Raw genomic sequence first — 14,557 nt, 5'->3', positions numbered from 1 at the left:
GTCATGGTTGCGTTGGGAGTGTCCATCACACGTCAGGGTTGTGTTGGGAATGTGTTTTGCCTCGCACATCAAGGTTGTGTTGGCAGTCTCCCTCGCACGTCATGGTTGCGTTGGGAGTGTCCTTCACATCAGGGTTGTGTTGGGAATGGTTTCGCCTCGCACGTCAAGGTTGCGTTGGCAGTCTCCCTCGCACATCAAGGTTGCATTGGGAATGTCCCTCACACATCAGGGTTGTGTTGGGAAGGTGCTTTGCCTCGCACGTCAGGGTTGCGTTGGCAGAGTACTCCAGAATTAGTGTTGTAGTTGTCGTGTGCATTATTTTTATCTTTTGTCTCGCACGTCAACGTTGCGTTGGTAGTGCACTAGCTATATTAACTGTAATGTTCCACGTGCATTACATTTTTGTTCTCCCTTGCACATCATTAGTGTGCGTTATTACATCCATGCTGGAACAGGTGCACGTTTTTTTTTTTTCTTTTCATGTTCTTTAGCAGAGGGAGATAGGTGGTTGTGGTGTTCTCCAGAGTGTACTGGGTAAGTGTGCTGTTTGCATTTTCCCTGCGGTGTTATTCAGGGTGTACTGGGTAAGTGTTGTGATTGCATTTTCCTTGAAACATGTTTCATCACCATTCTATATGAAGAACAAAATTATTTATGCTATATGTTCTTATGTGAATTAGAGAGGAATCATTTATCTCTTATCATTTTATTTGATCTTGTTGATCTTAATATCCTAGAATGCTATTTGATTAATATTGTGAACTAAGAATGCATTTACTTAGCTAATATGATTTTTGTGACCATCTTGATTTAATTTCCAAGAAACGAAATGTGATTATTTTCTTCACTTTGCTTCTTGTTGTTTTATTGTTTCCAAAGGAAGGAGATATGTTGTATCCTATGCTTCTTAGTCCTGGCTGCCCAGCCTGCTGAGCAGCAGGATGCTGCTCCCGGTGGGGCACCCTATACTAACTTACTTGAACCAATAAATCTACTTAACTACATCTCTGGTTCCTGGTCTACATATGATGACAGCACTTCCTTTCAATTACAAAAGTAACAAAGCCACCGAAGCAGCCAGCCCAGGCGCTAGCATGAAGGTCGGGAATCCAGCGTGTGAAGGGGGAATTCACCCAGGTCCAGGCAAGGGAGCAAAACAAAACGTGGCAGAAAAATGAAGGTGCAGAGCGGTGGGGCAGCCAAGCTAGGACACAGGTGAAGCTAAAGAAGAAAGAACGCTTCTTCTGGAAGGCCGCCGTGATCCTTCCCACCAGCGGCGAGGTCCAGGAACGAAGGTGTAAGCGGTGGGGCAGCCATCCGAGGAGACAGGCAATACAGGTGGGGAAACACTCCCTGTTTTATCCTCGCGAGGCTACCCCACGCATACCAGCCCCCTCCCCCCCACCACCCCACCGGCCAATCAGTAATCACAGGCGTAAGCCCGCGAAAAAGTTGAACTACAAGTTGCCCACTTGGTGCCGCCTGGAACCGGCCCGCACCTGTCCTTTGGCACGCCAGCGGTCGGCGTTGCTCCCCCCAGGGCCATATGGACATTTCCACCAGTCATGATTTTAAGAATCAGAATTTTCCATTTGTAAGTGCTGCTTTTTTGTTCATCTATGAGAGATAGCAATCCACCTGGAGTGGTAACTCGCAGTGCAATTCTATCAATCAATATTCTGTGCCTCAGCGACTGGTGATCTCAGCTCTGCAAACTCTGCACCTGATATTTGCAGGCCCAGAGACACTCGCCGCCAGTTCACCCAGTGTGGATGTGAACCATTGAAGTTGCTACTGGTGGAAGGGCTGAGGTTGAGGACATGTGCACAACATGACTTCTGTCCAGCCCGTGCAGTACAATGAAGGAAGCATACTAAGGACCTCATGTATGGCATTTTGCCGTAGGTCAGCGCAGCAAGGCACCCTGTGGCGCTGCCCTACACCAAAGTGAAAGGTGTATTCCTGTCCTTTCTGCCTGCGCTGGTGCCGTTTCAACAAACAAATGATGGACGGAATGCTGACAAGGCAGACATTCTCCCCCAGTCAAGAGATCTGGGTTAAATCCATCGTTCTTTTGCCCACTACACCACCCCAGTTTAGACATGGCCATATGCAAATCAGTCTTGACCCTGTGCCTCATGGGAACAGTCCAGCCCGAACTGCCAAGCCATGTCTTCCCTGGACCGGAATCAAGCATCCTAGGACCGGTTTCTGGCTATCAGCCGTCATCAGCCAGGATAGCTTGACTCCAGTGGCGTAGTGAGCACGGGTCCCACGTCTGGGAATACCCATCCCACTTAGGGCGAAAAGCGTTACAACAAACAAATGATGGACGGAATGCTGACAATGCAGACATTCTCCCCCAGTCAAGAGATCTGGGTTAAATCCATCGTTCTTTTGCCCACTACGCCACCCCAGTTTAGACATGGCCATATGCAAATCAGTCTTGAACCTGTGCCTCATGGGAACAGTCCAGCCCGAACTGCCAAGCCATGTCTTCCCTGGACCAGAATCAAGCATCCTAGGACCGGTTTCTGGCTATCAGCGGTCATCAGCCAGGATAGCTTGACTCCAGTGGCGTAGTGAGCACGGGTCCCACGTCTGGGAATACCCATCCCACTTAGGGCGAAAAGCGTTACAACAAACAAATGATGGACGGAATGCTGACAATGCATACATTCTCCCCCAGTCAAGAGATCTGGGTTAAATCCATCGTTCTTTTGCCCACTACACCACCCCAGTTTAGACATGGCCATATGCAAATCAGTCTTGACCCTGTGCCTCATGGGAACAGTCCAGCCCGAACTGCCAAGCCATGTCTTCCCTGGACCGGAATCAAGCATCCTAGGACCGGTTTCTGGCTATCAGCCGTCATCAGCCAGGATAGCTTGACTCCAGTGGCGTAGTGAGCACGGGTCCCACGTCTGGGAATACCCATCCCACTTAGAGCGAAAAGCGTTACAACAAACAAATGATGGACGGAATGCTGACAATGCAGACATTCTCCCCCATCTCCGTCCATCATTTGTTGGTTGTAACGCTGGTGCCGTTTTGGCAGCCTATCACCAATGTAGGCACACTGGCACCATGGTTCAAGGGTTCCTCCTTTGAGGGCAGTATTCTTGTTGTGCAGGAAGGGGCAACTTCCTGCACAGAAACAATCCCAAGAGCTAATTTTCTCTTTCTATGTGCGCTGTAAAATGCAGCACGCAGGGAAAGAGGAAAAAACAAGGAGAATTTAACATATTTCTCCTTGTTACGCCAAACCTCAGGAGGCGTACGGATTTGACACTTCCCCATGTTTACATGACTTTTTAAATCTGGGACAGCGTCAAATTCCATGGGTGTTGCATGGGAAAACTGCAAGAAAAGATCACTGCGAGGTATCAGAAGAATCACCAGGAGTCAATTGGTATTGTACAGGTTGATGATTTTTATTCCATGTCAGCCCAAGAGTACGTCATACAACAAATCCCTGTAAAGGGTCCCTCCACATGTGCATATATATCCCTGCAACCGTCCCGAACACGCTGTCCATGTATTTGAAAATTGCACAGGGATGATCGAGCAAGCGCGCAACATTCAAACTACGTGCTCCTTGGTTACACAGCTGCATTATACAAGGTAGACCACACACAGGAGGCATGCACAATTGCCATTGCATTAGAACACAAGCGCAACAACACTCCTGTTGCGCTTGTGCTATATGTATCAAAAACCCACCGCAATACCCATGGAATGCCTACCAGGCGCAGAGTAAGGCTACAAAGCGATTTGCACTGCTCTCCTTACTAATGATTTATGAAGCCACCCAAAGCCATGCGGGGTGGCTTTGTGTGGCTTCATAAATCTTTACGAGAGCCCTGCGTCACACATATACCACTTTACATGGTTTAAAAGGGATGCAGAGCTCTCCAAAATAAGCCACTAAGTTCCAAGAAAGCAGCTTCTATATCCCTTCTCCGACCAACCTACCACGAGCCCCCCAGAAATGGGGCAGCCCAGGGCCAGTGGCAAAACACTGGGTTGCATCTCCTGCCCATCTACTGCCTAGAACACTATACTAAGGTACCAGACAGAGCTCACCCAAGACTGCACTTACCCTGCCTTGACCCCCACCCTTATCACCACTCTTCAGCCCCAACTTCTGACATTGTTTTACCTGCTCCAAAAAGGCTGGACATGTCAGCTGAAGTGTCCTAAAATCGGAGGAAAACACTGTTACCCATTCCGGGGGAAACACTCTGAATAGAAAATTAGTTGCTGGGGTATTCCTCCCCCACCCCTTCCTTTATTCCCCCAATGCATGCGCCGAATTCCTGCAAACTATCATTAAGGGCCTAAGTGAAACAGGTGTGTTAAAATGTCTGTGGATCAGGCACCATGCACTGCCAGCATTAATCGTGTCCAGAGTTGATACCTTTAAGTTGCAGCAGTTTTCAGCCCATTTAAACATCAGACACCAAGTACTACATTCATTCTACAGCTACAGGGCCTGTGAGGCAGCATAAACAGATCTTTTTGGGAGTCCTTTGAACAGCTTCCTGGATGGTGAGCACTAATATAGTAGCACAGTGCAGAAGCCACCCCCTTATAGCCAAGATATTTGGGATTTCTTCTCCAGATGGCTCTGACAGAGCTTGGGAATGACTTGGCATCGTGCTATTTGTGAAAGAGATTCACATGAAACTGACGTGATCCTGGCATCTCCTCTGCTTCTCTCAAAAGCCATTCATCCGGCTTCCCGTCCCACACTGACGTGGCATCTGCCTCACCCTTCAACAGATCAGAAATTGGATGTGTAGCAAATATGTTTTTTCCCCTCTGAAAATAGTTTGAATAGCTGTGGTACCTTAAAGGCGCCTTTCGAATTCCATCACATGAATTAGAGTCGCTGAAGGCGAAGTTAACATGGGATGCAGTAAGTGTGCTGTTGTCCAGCTGGCATTCCCATCAAGCAATGCATTTTACATCAGAGATGCTCTAAAGATAGATCGATCGGCTGACATTTATATTGTCAAATGATTCACTATAAGTGATCCAGTTATTAATTGGTTGTACTTTATTTAAACTTCCCTGCTTCAGGATAAGGTCATGTTCGTGAACCAGCTCTTGGATTTTGCCACCAATGACAGAATTGCCCAAGCTTTGGGACACTCATACATAATGCAGTCACTAAGGAGAAAACAGGAGTTGGAACATTTACGGTGGAGAGTTCCAGCCATTTGTCTAGGGGTCCATACCCACCTCTGCATATTTACATGGCAAAACAGGCATTCCTGCACCAAAACTCCTGAGGAAAGATGGTGGCCCATATCCGAGAAGGTTGGCAGTTCTATCGTGGGCAACAAGGATTTCACAGCCCTATCTCTTGATATCTTTATAATTTTATATGTGGCAACAAGGATCCCACAGTCCCTATCTCTTAATGGACATGCTCTTTTGAGTAGGGTCAAGTATACAATAAACTGTCGCTGTAGGCCATATTTCAGAGCACCACTGGTGTGCCTCCAAGCACATGTGAGGTGTACTGATGCAGAGACAGACTGCGTGGCTGTGACGCCTTCCCAGGGAACCCACGCACACAGTCACTGTTGTAGGATGGAGCAGGGTGCAGGCCCGTCACTCCAAAAACAAGAGGGGGCACAGGCACACCATGAATGAAAGAAGGATGAAACTCCTGCTCTTTGTGCAGGAACTCCATGCTGTACGGTCTTCAGTGGGCCCAAGCAAAATGTGAATACAATGTGAATGACTATTGAACAGGACCAGACTACTGGATCAAGAGAGCTAACCCAAAGTCCAGTCCCTCTATGTATGCAAATATCAGTACATTTCTTTTCATGATGTATTTCATTGCATTATTTCAATGCAAGAGGATGGTAAAATGATAAGGCTGTATCTAGGCCATACTTACGATTGTTCTGAACAAACCAATCACCTCTATGCTTCGCAGGTGTTATAGTTACTTACAAGTGATCATGAATCAAAACGTGTTAATGATAAGGAGTAAATCAAGCCAATAATGCAGTTCATATTCAAAATATACCCCCTCCAATGGGCATGATCATGTTTTTTGAAATCTCTTTTTTGTGAATCACCCTGTGATGTATCAGCCCATTTCTTTTCTTTGAGTTGTACATTAGGCTCCAGTGACATAAACTATTGTTATGTCATTAGCATCAAGGTCATGTGGCATCACTTCCTGGAGCTCAGAGTCAAAGGTCTGATGATGTCACTTCCTGTAGTGTCATTGAGGTCAAACGGTGGGTGAAGTCACTTTGCTAATACTGGCATTTCGGTGAATTTACATGTTTGGCAATGCTCACTTTTTTAGGGATTGTCTGACTCTCCCTTGACAGCTATTTTTCTTGTAAGAAGGACATTCAGATCCTATGGAATTAATCTAAGAAACTTCTCTTGTCTGGTTTACATAGATGTTTAACTCCCTAATAATCCAGCCTATTATTTGTGTCTTTCTAAGCATGTATACATATGAATAGAAACCACCCACGGGCTGGCATCCCTTCACTATTCCTTCTGCCAAGTAACAAACTTTACAGTTAGATAATATAAAAAGAAGTCATCTCTGCCTAAGACTTTTTAAATTATTTAGTGGAAGCCAATTCTCTGACAAATTCAGATTTGGAATAAATACATTGTAAGAAATTCCCCTCTTCCCTGTCTAAAACCACTAGAAGCCCATTTTCATGATTTTAAAATGTCACCTGGGAGCTGAATAGGTCCCTTGATAAAGTGTGAGATAAAGGCCTTGGCTGTGGGGAGCTGTTCTGTTCCTCTGACAAAATGCCTATCTGAGCTGTGTCCAAGAACTTAATAAACTTCAAATCCTGTCACAGGTAGATGTAGCTAACTCCTGAGCCTGTAGGGACACAGCAATCTGCTACAACCCTATTTCTGAAGAGGCTAACTAGCCAGGTTCAAACAGACCTGCTGGGCACCCTGCTGGTGGCTTTTGCTGGAGTTACTATTGACCCACAAGTGCTGTTCCTGAGGCTCTGGAACCCCCGGCTGTGCCCAAGTGTACTCCTCCTTACCTTCTGAAAAACCTGGGACAAACCTCGCAAGTCAATTTGATGAAGATGCATTGCCGCTGGGCCAAATATTCAAGTTGCTTCTGCTCGGAGCTTTTTTGCAGTAGCAAATCCGATTCGGTGGGATGTCGTGGAGAGAGCATCCGGCCTTGTGGAGCTCTTTTTGGATACAGCTTGTTTCCTAAGTGGGTCAGTTGAATGATTCCTCCTATGGTTCACTTCAATGGCCTGAGTGTCAACTGGAGAGGTGGTGACAGATGGCTTTATGGACAACAGTGTCATCTTTCTGTGTGGCTACCAACTGGAGATGTTCCTGAGCCCAGACTGGCAGTGGATGTTGCTTGACCACTGAAGGAGCCAGATAAATGTGACCCTACTGCAGATAATGCTCTAAAGCTGTCCTTCGCCACCCCAGAATTTAAAGTGTTGACACTTGTGGATTTAAATCTGGGCCCTCAGGAGATCATTTTGGGACCCTAGCATCTATTCATTCTGGCCCATTTGCTAGTGGGTTGCTGGTGTTCTGTTTCAGGGAGATCCTGGCTTGGCTTTTCTAGCTCAACGGTTCTCATGAGGAACAGGGTCAAGACTGATTTGCATGTGGCTGGGTCCAAACTGAGGTGGCGAAGTGAGCAAAAGAACAATGGGTTGGAGTGCTGCCCGAGCTATTGCCAGTGGTTAGACTTATTGTAAGTGGCCTCCCATCACCTTCTGAATGTTTGATGTGTTTCTTTGTGGCAAACATCATGTTTGGAAGTTGTGTTAATAGATTACTATTAGTGGAGAGATTTGTGTTAGAGAACAAGGGTGCCAGAGAGGGTGAATGTGTTAGTGCTACACAGGTAGTATCTGTACTTACAAGTTTAAGTTCAGTTTGGAAATCCCAGAATGCCTTCACTGTGGAGTATGGACAGCAACTTCCCCTCCGAGGGCTTGGGGTGAAGAGGCCTGGAAGTGCTACCACCAGTTGCAAAGGCATCTTTGTGTGCCCTGGAAGGGAGAGAATGTACTTCCCTCACAGAGCATTCCACCACTTGCACCCACTGTGAGCATCTGGTGTTGGCATTAGCATTCAACTTTTCCCAGATTCTGTGCCACATTTGCCTCCTCTGGGTCCTCATTGTTGTCTGAACCTGGGCTCCATGCAATTGCGGCTAAACCTAATTACCTTGTCCACCATAGCAGTTATCTCATTTTCTGAGAACCTAGGTTGGCGTCTTCTAGACATTTTGAAAGGAGAAGCTGACAAAGCTCTGCTGCTGATGCATTGTGTGGCGAGTGGTAAAAGGTTTATGTGCTTTGCGGAGTGTGTTCTGTAATGTGAAGTACAGGTGTTGTGGATAAGTTGGATTGAGCAAGTGTGTGCTGACGGATGTGTCCATTAAGATGACGGACGCTTCCACAGTTCGACACCCCATACGCCCATGCTGTTCTCCTTTGTGAGGGTCCCCCGTCCCACTCTCACAGCTAACGACACTACATTTCCAACGGTGTGGGAATTGTATCAGTCAACGGTGGTCTGGGAGACCGACAAAAGAGGACTGAGGATCTGTCGACGGACTGTTCTCCATCATGACAGATGACAGTCCTTCAGCCCAGACCCTCAATACGGTGGACAAATTCCATCAGCTTGATGGACGGATCGGTTCCTCCATGATGGAGGAATGACAACCCATCTTCCACAACCTAAATCGGACCCTAGTTGACATGCCCAACATATTAGGTCCAAAAGCCTACTCTTTCGCATATACTTCAACACACAAACGACTGTGCCACAGCAATGTAATGCTTCTTATGGCTGCTGGGGAAAAAATTGTCTTTAAATATCTGCAGAAAGCCATGGATGGCGGTGGTTGTTGGTTGGTTCTCTAATTCCACGAAGTACCACATTTCAACATGCCAAAGATGGATGCAGTGTCATGTGAAACTGTTAACTTGGGGACATTTATTAGACTGGAAGTTACTGCAAAGAAGTGATTCGCAGGGCTCACTGTGTTTGCTGAGAAGCTGATAAGTGATTCCTTTGTGACAGCACCTTGGTTCATTCTGCTACACCACATGGAATGGGACCCAGGCCTCCAAGCAACAGTGTACAATCTTCATTTCATGCCTGTGAGTGCTCACTCACATGCCTCAGTCCAAGCAAGTGATCATATGTGGAACGTATTCCTTAAGTGTTTCTTTTGGCGCTCAGTAACATATTCCCTCGTTTCTTTTATCTTCTTATTGTTAGATTTCCTTTGACGTTCATATAAGAGAATTGCAAACAGAGGAGGTATTACACCTCACTGTACAATAGTTTCTATGGAAAGTAGAATGACGTCGAAGGTGTGCAGTGCAAGTTCCTCCACAACACATAGTTATTCTTCATTATCTTTCAAGACTGACACTATTCTCTAAGAAATCCATTTAGCAATTATAGTTTGCGTCACAGAAAGTGAGTAAATCAATGTTGCAGCATCCAGTTGTCATCCACCTGCGTGAGTCACCTCTGTGTCATTTGAGCGCAGCGCCTGGCAAATCTGTTTTTTAGAAAGGAACAACTGGTAATCGTGTTAACAGCAGTATGACACTATTATTATGATGATTGCTATTGATATTAGTGATGTAACAGTATTGCTAGTATTGTTTGTAATTGTCGTGGTGTTTCTTGTTATTTTGAACTTATCAGACTTATAGGCACACCAGGGGCCTCATTTATGAGGAATTGGCATAGGGCAGCGCTGCAAGTCTTCGTGCTGTATTTATGAAATGCGATGCATTCCTGTCCTTTCCCCTGCAGTGGTGCACAAATTGCTGCCTAGCGACAACCCGGACCCCCTTGCGCCATGGTGCAAGGGTGCCTCTGTTGCAGGCAGGATCTTTTTGTGTAGGAAGGAGCACCTTCCTGCACAAAAACAATCCCGAGAGGCATTTTCCTCTTTCCATGTGTGCTGCAGAATGAAAGAGGAAAAACAAGGAGAAATAAATACATTTCTCCTCATAACACATGCTCTGGGGAAGGTTTGTCTTACACTATATCTATGAGGCCATGCAAAGCCAAGCAGAGTGGCTTTCCGTCACCTCATAGATACGATTGAAAGGCTTGCGCTACCAGAGGGTAAAAAAAGTGACGCTCCGGCCAGCCTCTCATAAATAAGCCTCTAAAAGTCAGTCACATGACCTATGAAAATTAAAGTGCATACTACTAAATTCAGACAATAGGGTCGTTTATATAATGAGTGCCCTCTCCCAGTCTGCACTGTGCCACACCCTTGTTGGGTGTGCTACAGTACAAGATAGGAAAGTGCACTTGATTGTTAAAAATGTGATAGCCCTGCTGCATAAAACATTTGGCTGCTCTAGGCTGCAGTGGAATGCAGAGCTGTGGTTTCAAACCTGTGACCGACACGCTCTGGCTGCAGACTGGTTAAGTATAAAGAGTGGATAGCGACCCCCCTGGAGTTAGATGGAATCCGTACCTGCACCTGCCTGTGGGGAAAGCACCACATCTTAGATGGCGCACATTTAGGCTCTCATTTATGGAGATTTGGCGTAGGGCAAAGCAGCAAGTCAACTTGCTGCGTTAACCTACGCCAAAGTGAAAGAGCAGGAACGGACTGTATTTATGCAATATGGTGTATTTCTTTCCTTTCCCCCTGCGCTGGTGCAGTTTCAGCAGCCTAAAGCCAATACAGGCACCCTTTGCTCAATGGTGCAAGGGTGCCTGTGTTGTTGGCAGGATTGGTTTTGTGCAGCAAGTGGCACCTTCCTGCACAGAAACAATCCTAAGAGGCGTTTTCCTCTTTCCGTGTGTGCTGTAGAATGCATAACACAAAGAAAGAGGAAAAATGAGGAGAAATGAAGTTGTTTCTCCTCATCACGCCTCACCTCGGGAGGCGTAAGATATTGGCACTTGCCCAAGTTTACATGCTCTCGTAAACCTGGGGAAGTGTCAAAATTCATGGGTGTTGCACAGGAAAATCCACTGCAACGCCCATCGAACACCTCCTGAGCGCAGAGTAAAGCAAAGCAGTGATTTGTACTGCCTTGCCTTACCCGGGTTACCCCGCATCTATGAGGCCATTCAAAACTACACATTGTGGCTTTGTGCAGCCTCATAGATATGAATGTGTGATTTGCGGCACCGGAGCGCAACAAAAAGTGACGCTCCAGCAGTGCAAGGGGCTCGTAAATATTCCCCCTAGTGTGTTAGATCCTGTTTATATGTGTGTTGACCTCTGAAACACGGAGTAGAGACAAAGGTGTTCCCACACTTTAATGGAGGAGTTTGCAGATGGGTCTGTTGCATTCCCCTAACCAAGCTTTGCAGCAGAAGTGCAGCTATCAGAATTCTATGCCACCTCCTATTATAAGCTACGGTGATAAGGTAATCAGAACAGATATGGGAAGTTGGTGCTGGAAAACGAGAAATCACTATGGCCCTCATTAAGAGTGGCTTCTTAATTCAGATTGGGGCTGGTGATAGCAGTTATTAGCCCCATCAGAATTATAAATTCCGTTGGAAACTGGTTATATTCATTTTCACCTGGCAATTTCGGCTGTAAAAAATTAAGGTCCTTACAAAAATGAGGAATTACTGAGGGAAATGAATCCGGAGCTTCTGATTCCCAAGGTAATTTATTATTGCTTAGTGGAATCTATGTAAGAAAGGAATATCAGTTAACATGAAGCTGTGCACAATAAAACAAGGGTTTTCTGGTTTTCCAGGCCTTGATTCCATGAGAACTTCTATCCTCGCTGGATGGTCACATTAAAACCTTCACTGTAGACTGGGCTCTCTATGCTGGAGGCACCTTTAATAATAAGATATGTGGGCAATAATAAAACATTGTTAAACAATTACAACACAGATGCATTTAATTTTACTTTCATACCATACAAAAAGTCTTTATTCGATTTTCATCATAAAAGACATACTACACATAATAAAAATGCATATAAAATAGTTACATCACATATCAATAAATATGAAGTTAATAAAACCAATCAAAATGATTAAATATACATATTATTAAAACACAATGACTGTACGTAATAGGTAAGTATAAAGACACATAATACGTAACCCTGTAGCCATGGAATAACGGCTGTTAAAAATCAACGGAATGACATATATGACACAAGTTCAATTTTAACCTTCCGAGACCTAAGAATCCAAGCCCAGCTGATGAATTTAGCAACACCTATAACCACAGGTTTTGAAGTGTCAGATTTCAAAATTCTACTAGCTACCTGTGCAGAATGAGTTCTCATTAAATGACATAGCGGACGGAGCGACACACGCCGTGGACATAGATATGCCGGACAGCAGAAGAGAAAATGATCCATGGATTCTATCTGGTCCACACAAAAGGGGCACTTATCACTACCAAGAAGGCTCCAGCTTTTTGTTAGCCCTCGCAGTGGTAGGGAGCCCACTCTAAACTGGTAATACAGTTTACGATCAAGTTGCTTCGTAATAGTGTCCCAATATCCTTCATAAACAGACTCATCCTTAAGAGCAAGGAACGTTACAGTCATAGAACTACCCGTAAGGGAAGCAAATCTCCTGGCCTTAATCCTACACCAATAAACATCCCTGAGAACAGTTTTCGAAGGAAAAACAGCTGTGTCCGGATTAGCCCAAAGATTTCCCAACCCTATATCAGTCAGCAATGTTTTGATTTCGGACAACCAAGTGATCCTATGTGAACCCTCAAGCCCTTTAACTTCCAGTAGTGATTTGGCGTAAATAGACAGTTCCGGTGTGGTCCACAGATGACGCCAAAACGCTGGGGGTCTATACCTTACCATGTCCTCAATGGGCTGGAGACCTAAATCATATAATAATGGAATACAAGGAGTTGATTGAGGAAGCCCTATTGCGTACCTAAGAAATTTATTCTGTGCAATCTTTAGTTTAGACAAATTGCTAAATCCCCACAATTCAGCACCGTACGTAATGGCAGGGAGAATCTTGGAACTATAAATCTTCATCAAGGGAGCAATTGGTTTAGTTAAAGAAAGACTATGCTCTTTCAGCAAGGCTCCACCTAATTGGGCATGTTTAAGAACAAGGAGGTCCAGCTGATGCTTCCAGCCAAGATTCTCACTGAAGGTAACCCCCAAGTAGGTAAACACAGCCGTTTGTTCCAAAGTAGCACCTCCCATACGAACCTGCGCACTAACACGCCTTGGGCCACGGAAAATCATAAACTTAGTCTTGCCTACATTTATTTCCAACTCATGTTCATGGCAAAATAACTCGAAACGAGACAGGGCCAACTGCAGGCCCTGTCTTGTCTTGGAAATCAAAAGAGTATCGTCCGCGAACATGAGGAGGGAGATCTTCATACCAGCCAGAGTGGGAGCATCTGTCGGGTGATTAGAAAAATAACTTATAACCCTGTTAATAAACAGCGAAAACAGGGTAGGGGCAAGCACACACCCTTGTCGGACCCCTTTCGATACCTTAAAGCTCTCTGTCACCTCCCCTGGTTTACCCCAGCGGACACGGGCATACGTGTTGTCGTGGATATTTACCAGGATCGACACCAACTCTTTAGGCATACCCATCTCCAAAAGAACTTCCCATAACTTAGCCCTTGGCACAAGATCAAACGCGGACCGTAAGTCCACAAAAGCCGCAAAGAGCTTACCACCCCCGAGAAAAACCTCCTTCCAATATAAGAGGACGACCCTAAATGCTTGATCCTGGGTGCCTATATGGGACCAAAACCCCGCCTGGAGAGGTGACAACACATTAGTTTCAGTCATCCAATTCTGTATGCGACCCTGTACTAGGCGAGCTATGATTTTTTGTACTGCATCTATAAGACTAATCGGCCGATAGTTGGCCGGGGCAGAGCGATCGCCTTTCTTGTAGATCGGCAATATCTCCGCCCCAAGCCACGAATCAGGGACTGAAGCTCCACCTGCAAGGCCATTAGCTAGCATCGTCAAGTACGGGACCCATACATCTTGCTCTTGTTTAAATAAATCAGCGGGGATACAGTCTGGTCCCGGGGCTTTGCCACTCCGAATACTTTTTAATACAGACTTCACCTCGCACGGAGTAAATTCCAAGGGGGTTTCAAATACAGGGGGAAAATGTAATAGAAACAGGCTTATCACTGACCTTAAACTGCTCCTCAAAATACGCAACCCACTGCTGGGGCTCAACATAAGTAGAGGGCCGCGTTTCATGGGGTCGATTGCCCCATTTAAGAAGGTGCCAAAATTGAACCATGTTACGACCATCACAAGCCTGGTATAAATCCCTCCAATGGTCCTCATCCCAGTTTTTATTTGCCTTTAATTGGGCGAGTTTGTAATCAGCCCTACATTTTTGGATGGGTACAGGAAGCCTGGATTTAATGGCCTGAATCAGAGCGCTTTGGGCCTTTCTACAATCTTTATCATACCAGGTACAAGATCTCAACACTTTACCTTTGTTAGTGGGTGGTAAAGCTCTAACAAAAAAAGATTTAAGCTCAGTAAATAGTGCATTATGGATGTCC

General features: G+C 45.5%; 1 long non-coding RNA gene across 1 annotated transcript in view; it reads left to right on the top strand.

The window, feature by feature from the left end:
• Positions 1–14,557, top strand: part of LOC146830625 (uncharacterized) — a 332,715-nt gene that overhangs the window by 233,861 nt on the left and 84,297 nt on the right. The gene's annotated exons all lie outside the window — the stretch shown is intronic.

Source organism: Triturus cristatus, chromosome 5_1 (genome assembly GCF_964204655.1).
Source record: "Triturus cristatus chromosome 5_1, aTriCri1.1, whole genome shotgun sequence".
Lineage (NCBI taxonomy): Eukaryota > Metazoa > Chordata > Amphibia > Caudata > Salamandridae > Triturus > Triturus cristatus.
This window is presented reverse-complemented; position numbering and strand designations above follow the sequence as displayed.